This window comes from Homarus americanus, unplaced genomic scaffold, assembly GCF_018991925.1.
Source record: "Homarus americanus isolate GMGI-L3 unplaced genomic scaffold, GMGI_Hamer_2.0 scaffold24430, whole genome shotgun sequence".
NCBI classification, from domain to species: domain Eukaryota; kingdom Metazoa; phylum Arthropoda; class Malacostraca; order Decapoda; family Nephropidae; genus Homarus; species Homarus americanus.
The window spans coordinates 97,501-105,000 of NW_024753068.1; the positions used below are offsets into that span (position 1 = coordinate 97,501).

Consider the following 7,500-nt stretch of genomic DNA (forward strand, 5'->3'; position numbering starts at 1 on the left):
ATAGTGATGATTAGTCCTCATACGTATTTACTGCGTCTCTCACCCTATCTAAATTATCGTCATGGCCCCTCTCACCACCCCGTCACCACCCCGGATCCACGAACATGATTTAAGAGAATGACGACAACAACAACAACCACATTTTTCATCACCACAACACTTGTTTATAATTACATAGTGATTAATGAGGTATAGATTCTATATATTATAAGGATTTCTGATGACTAAACACACTGGAATAACTTAGATAAATATATAGAACACATACGAGTATTATCACCAATGGTACTGTGTCTATGGTAGAGTGAGTTGTTACGTGTCAATGTGTTTAATGGTAGTTTAGTGGGTTATAATGGGTGATAAAACTCCTCCTTAATTATTGAGGGTAAGGATCCAATTATGACACAATTAACAGGTAATATAATCGTGTGTAATTGTGTCTTGTTTGTTCACCTGATTATAATTTCTTATTTTATTACATTTTTCTTACCTGTAATATATATAATGTAAGAATGCACACACACACACACACACACACACACATTGCTGTCTGTACAACTATGAAGTAGAAAATAAAGAGTGGAGATATGCCTTGATATACCCCGTGCCTGGCATACCACTCTAGCATACCTCTACTTGTCACCTCACGCTATGCTCCTCCTCCTATCGTGGTGGTATGTGGCAGCAAGATTGAGTTTTTGGATCACCTGAAGATTAAGCACCCAAGCTAATCTCACCTGATGACTAAAACATAGTAACGATAACTTAATTAAACTTAACCTAACCTAAACTAACCTAGCCTGACCTGACCTAATTTAACCTAAAGTAACCTAACCCCCGAGGTAAGGTATTCACCAATCATCAGGTAAAATAAACTGGGTCACCTATAATCTTCAGGTAAACCTTTTAATTATTCTCTAAATGACACAAATTATATAAAACGATCTACCTATAATCACACCCTTTGAATGATAAAACTCCTCCCTGTATAATTATTTCAAATTATACATAGATGAAATAATTGGTTAATTATTTTTTTTCTCTCTCTTCTATCAGTGGCCCACACACCTGCGCTCATCAAGACAAGGTGGCTGCTGTCAACACCTTTATATAAGAGATACAAGGTAAGTCACTTTATTCCTATTGATATTTAAGTTACTATTTATTACGTGTCCTAAAATACAATAAATGAATAAATAAATAAATAATAAATTGAAAAACTTGACCCCTCACAAGACACTATTTGTATATATTTTGACGTCAGATTTTGTTTCCCGTTACGTCTCTCTCTCTCTCTCTCTCTCCATCTACTTACCTCTTCTGTATATTCCTCACTAACTTCACCATTTTCTGTTTCCCCTTGGACATTCCCTCTACTCCTACCACCCACTAGCCCCCCCCCTACCCACTAACTCCCCGTCCCCTTCCACCATAATCACCCCCTAACATACATCCACACCCTTAATTCATCCATCATCCACACCCCCTCCCCACCATACCCTCCCCCTCCTTAAATCTTGCCTACTCCATCCATCATCCCCCCCTCCTCCTCCTCCTTCTTCTTCTTCTTCAACTTGCGTCTTCCGAGCCTCAAGTGTTGACAGTGAGATAGTTCCTCGGTGACTGAGTGCTGATGCTGCCTCTACTTAGGTAATTGGCGGTGACGTGTTTGTTTATGTTCTGGATCTAATTCTTCTTCTTCTTGTTTATCATCTCTCTCTCTCTCTCTCTCTCTCTCTCTCTCTCTCTCTCTCTCTCTCTCTCTCTCTCTCTCTCACTCTCACGTACATACACACATACGTATTCGTTCACAAGACAGACAGACAAAACAGACACACACACACAAATGACCTCAATCGCCCAAACTCAAGATTAAAGAGGAAATTAGACTCTTACTGTCTTTCTCTCCACTCTTATTCCTTATTTACTCTCACATTTGTTTTATTGTTCCTCTTTATTGACCTCTTCTTCTGTGTGTGTGTGTGTGTGTGTGTGTGTGTGTGTGTGTGTGTGTGTGTGTGCGTGTGTGTGCGTTCATAGGTCATTATTACATTACATTATCCTCTGAGTATAACAACCTATACCCCCTTGAGTACGATAACCTTACCTAGTACTCATCATGACAGCCAATTTGAGTACGATAACCTAACCTAACCATATTCGGATAGTTTAAGTGACGCCTGTAATGAAAAACAAGAATATGAGCAAAAAAACACTTAAAAAAATTAATGGTAATATTTTATTTACCCAAAATTAATTATAAAACCCGGCTCACCAACCACCAAATTATGTTTTTTGTTAATTAAATAATAAAATATAGGTTGGGAAAGTCATTACTGAGGTACTATGGTAAATAAAGTAGCGTGGAATTTTATTTTTAATTTCACATTAATATGATATGATGATAATAATAAGAATAATGATAGTAATAATAATAAATAATAATAAGTGATAATAATAATAATAAATAATAATAATAATAATAAGAGTAACAATAATAATAATAATAATAATAATAATAATAATAATAATAATAATAATAATAATAATAAAAACTATAATAAAATATTGATAATAAAAATAATAAACATTGAATCATTACGCATAACCTAACCTCCAAGACCCGTGGTTTCTTTGACCAATCACCACAAGACACGTGGTTTTCTTGACAAATCAACCTCGTAACCCCCCCCCCCTTCCCTTCTGACCACATGACCTCGTGACCTCGTGACGTAAACCACCATAGAGCCGCGCAGGTGCCAAGTCTCCGTCAACCCATCAGGTAATTACATCGTTAGCGTGGAGTCGAGTGTCAATATTTGGTCGGAAGTTTGGCACCGTCGCAAATATACCGTGAGAGAGAGAGAGAAAGAAAAGAGATAAAGATAGACAGATAGAGAGATAGAGAGTAAAGATGGATAAAAGATAGAAAAGAAAGATAGAGAAAGAAAAAGATATGCAGGGTTAAGATTTCTGAATATCATATGAAGGCATTAGAGGACTAATTCTCTGGTGATGTGTGATGCTTATTACTTCCCTGTGTGTGTGTGTGTGTGTGTGTGTGTGTGCGTGTGTGTGTGCTCTGGACGTTCCTGCAGGTTTCTTTTTTTGTACACGGGGACAGAAGAGACAGAGAGAGAGAGAGAGAGAGAGAAGAAAGAAGAAGGCTGGGAGTATGTGGGATATAAAATAATCGCTGGGGGTAGTGGTGCTGAGATACATGGCTTGGATTGTTTTAGTACTGAGACATCTAGCTACGATACTTACCTCCCTGAGAGACAGACAACTAAAACAAAAACAACAACAAAGACAACCAGAACAATAACAACAACCAGAACAATAACAACAACCAGAACAATAACAACCAAGACAACAACAACAACAACAATGACAACCAAGACAACAACAACAAGACAACAACAACAACAAAGACAACCAAGACAACAACAAAAACAACAACAAATTCAATCAAGTCAACAACAACAAAACATCATACATCCTCATCACCTCCTTGTACCCTTCCATATAATTACCTGGATAACTAATTAACTACCTTCCCACACACCCATAAAATCACACCAAATAACACTCAATCGCATTTAGGGGCAATAACATAACAGAACGCGTGAATTACAGGCCAGTTCCGACTTAGTTAGCGTATATAACAAGTCCATTTGGGGAGAAAATAATGACAACTATATTTGAGGGTGAATTTGGCGGTGGGGGTGGTTTCTGGGGGGTGGTGGGGGTGGTGGGGGTAGTCTTGTCTGGTGCACGAGAATGTATATTTGTGTGTGTGTGTGTGTACGTGTGTGTGTTGAGAGAGAGTTATTAAATGTCACTACCTGTTATGACTACTAATGGAAAAATATTGTGTGCGTGAACACCTTCATTAGTGTGAGCTCTCTCTCTCTCTCTCTCTCTCTCTCTCTCTCTCTCTCTCTCTCTCTCTGGGGAAAATATTCGTCTTTCTCTACTTGTGTCTTTATCTCCTTCTCTTCCCCTTCTCTAATTATTTATCTCTCTCGTTAAGGGGCAAATATTAACTCCTCTTACCTTATACAACATACTTAGCTTCCCTCGTTGTTGTTGCGAAATGAAAAATCTCTTTCTCTCTCTCTCTCACCACACACACACACACACACACACACACACACACACACACACACACACACACACACACACACACACACACACACCCCTTTCCTCAATCTCTGAGGAAAAAAATAAACTAAATCATTAACCATCGTTGCATCATTTACCAAGCAGTTAACGGGACTTGATGATTTACGCCTCAAAGAAACCCAAAAGAATTCAGTGTGGGTTGAAATTTCCTCCAAACCACAATCATCATCATCATCATCATTAAGAGAGAAGCCTAGCGTAATAAAGTTCTTCTGGACAATTAAGTCTCACACGACTTGCTAGGCTCCTGTTTCTCCGCCCAACCTCTGAAATTACAGTTTGGATTTAAAATTACAACGAGAGAGAGAGAGAGAGAGAGTGTGTGTGTATGTGTGTGTGTGTATGTGTGTGTGTGTGTGTGTGTGTGTGTGTGTGTGTGTGTGTGTGTGTGTGTGTGTGTGTGTGTCTGTGTGTGTGTGTGTGTGTGTGTGTGTGTGTGTGTGTGTGTGTGTCTGTGTGTGTGTGTGTGTGTGTGTGTGTGTGTGTGTGTGTGTGTGTGTGTGTGTGTGTGTGTGTGTGTGTGTGTGTGTGTGTGTGTGTGTGTGTGTGTGTGTGTGTGTGTGTGTGTGTGTGTGTGTGTGTGTGTGTGTGTGTGTGTGTTTACCGGAAATTGAGGTACATTGCCTTTTATTTCTATTCTCATTCATCAATTTTTTTCCCTTTTTTTACTTTTTTCCCATAATTTTTTTTTCTTGGGTCAATTATTGGTTTCAGTTATGGGTTGATTTTGAGTAGTGAGGATTTTTTTTAACTCCTTATCGTTTAATTACTGAATATTTTGTAGGGATTGTGTTAATTCTTTTTTTTCTCTTTTATACATATGGTCAAGGGTTGTTAAGCCAGTAGGGGAGTGTAGAGGTGGGTTCAAGTAAGGTGGGTCAGAAAAGGTGGGTCAGGATAGGTGGGTCAGGATAGGTGTGTCAGGTAAGGTAGGTCAGAAAAGGTGGGTCAGAAAAGGTGGGTCAGGAAAGGTGGGTCAGGAAAGGTAGGTCAGGATAGGTGGGGTCAGGATAGGTGGGTCCAGAAAAAATTGGGTCAGGTAAGGTGGAGTCAGGAAAGGTGGGTCAGGAAGGTGGTTCAGAAAATTGGGTCAGGAAAAGATTGGGTCAGGAAAGGTGGGTCAGAATTAGGTCAGAAAAAGTAAGCGATTAATAAATAATAAAAACACGGGGTAATGTAATCAACGAGATGGAGGTAAGATCATGTGTGTGTGTGTGTGTGTGTGTGTGTGTGTGTGTGTGTGTGTGTGTGTGTAGGCCTTGAGACAGAGACAACTCTGGGTCACAAATGAGGGACAAGTTGTTTCCTGCGCTACGTAAGGAAAAAAGACTTGGGGGAAGGGGGGGGGAAGAGGAGGAGGAGGAAGGAGGAAGGTCTCTGGGGCAGCAGTGGCACGGGAAATTGGGGGATAAATGGTTTGTGTCGTTGTAGTGAGTGATTGAAGGTGATGATTTAACAAGCGAGGCAACAGAATGGAAAAGCTGCCTCAAGTGTTGCGTCCGGATGATCCTCCCGCGTCCTGGAACTCCGAGAAGAAATTGGGTCATATGGCTTCTCGTTTAGGCAAGTGAGGAGCAGGAGGAGCAGGAGGAGGAGGAGTAGGATGCTGAGAGAAAAGAGAAATAACAGTAAGAGAGGTAGGGGAGGTAAGGGAGGTAAGGGGGGAAGGGGAGAGGTAGGGGTGGAGGGGGGAAAAGGGAGGTTCTCGCGTGTGACAGAGATGGCGTGAGTCTCCGGTGTGACATTAGACCTTCAATGCCCAAGAGCCTGAAGGTGTTGTGAACGCATTTACGTATCGAGGAAAGAATGTTTACTAAGAATGGGGGTTAAACACACACACACACACACACACACACACACACACACACACACACACACACACACACACACACACACACACACACACACACACAAAAGTTGAGCTGGACGTGACCTATAAACAGAGCCAAACAGACAATACCAGGATAGCCAACCTTTCAACACACAGCACCAATACATAATGTCATTGTACGTGTGTCAGGGTAAACAAACAAATAAAAACTTGTTGGGTGGAAATAAAAACAAACAAGAGATTAATGATGACGAGATAACAACAAATAATAATTGATTCTCAAGCGTTTGTTGTTGTTATTGTTATTTGTTGGGTGTTATTGTTGTTGTTATTGTTATTGTTGTTGTTATTGTTGTTGTTTATTGTTGGGTGTTATTGTTGTTGTTTTTTGTTGGGTGTTATTGTTGTTGTTATTTGTTGGGTGTTATTGTTGTTGTTATTTGTTGGTTGGTGTTGTTGTTGTTGTTATTTTTGTAATTATTGTTACTGCTTTTGTTTTTGAGTAGCTGGTGATTATTTTACTCCTATTATGGTTATTATTACTGTAAACATTATCATAATTTTAATCAAACTACCTTAACCTAATCTAACCCAAATCAATCCTAATCCCAACTACCTTAACCTAACCTAACCTAACCTAACCTAACCTAACCTAATGGGAAGAAAAACGCAGCAGCCAATGTTAGAAAATATTCCCCAAAAAACAATCGGGGGTAAAGGGTTAGATACCATCGTAAGTAAACAATAAGAAAAACGTAAGATAAAATCAGAGAGCAATTATCGGAATCCAATAACTGTGGAATAAGGGAGAAAAAAGAAAGAAAGACAAGATAATAATAATAATAAACGATAAGAAGTATAAGAACAACGTTAATATTGGAAATTAAATCAACGGAACCATGAATATAATTTTATCCGAAAACAGTGATGATAATAATAATGTTTCTCTTTAATGTTGACGCCGCCATGAAGGAAGGTGTTGGGTTAAGTAAGTATTTTCCAAGATTAAAAACACGTTTAATTTGGCCTTTACGTGTAAATAAAAATAAGTTACGGTATTGTAGTATTGTCTTTTTATAACTGGCTTCTATCGAGGGTTGATATAGCTAATACTTGAGAATACTGGAACCTGAAAAACACGATTAAAAAAAAAAGTGCAGCCCCAGTGTAAATGTAGCAGCGACTCGTGGAAACCAATGTAGAATCGCCACCAAAAACAAGTGAAGGTTATCCGCCAATTTTTACCTCCAAAGAATTCCGAACCTTTCTTTTTCAACGTCTGTGTTGGCGTTTGATCTCTCGACTCACAACCTCAAAGATTCTTACCTTAGTTTTTATTCCTAGTAAAGGGGGATTTAATAGCATATCTAACTAACTAGAGGACTCAAAAATAGCATCGATATATCCCCACAGCTTCAAACGTTAGGGGAGAGGAGGAAGAGGGTGGAGGGGTAAGCGAGCCCTCACAGTTAGCTGATAGGATT

At 39.2% G+C, this 7,500-nt stretch overlaps 1 protein-coding gene and 1 long non-coding RNA gene across 2 annotated transcripts in view; one reads left to right on the forward strand and one right to left on the reverse strand.

Annotated features, from left to right (window-relative positions):
- LOC121855257 overlaps window positions 1-7,500 on the reverse strand; it is a 101,757-nt gene that overhangs the window by 32,580 nt on the left and 61,677 nt on the right. The window lies entirely within an intron of this gene.
- LOC121855256 overlaps window positions 1-7,500 on the forward strand; it is a 73,540-nt gene that overhangs the window by 5,834 nt on the left and 60,206 nt on the right. Inside the window, exon 2 of the mRNA XM_042350141.1 lies at window positions 1,057-1,124. The gene's annotated coding sequence lies outside the window, so the exon portion shown is untranslated. The remainder of the gene's footprint in view (window positions 1-1,056; window positions 1,125-7,500) is intronic.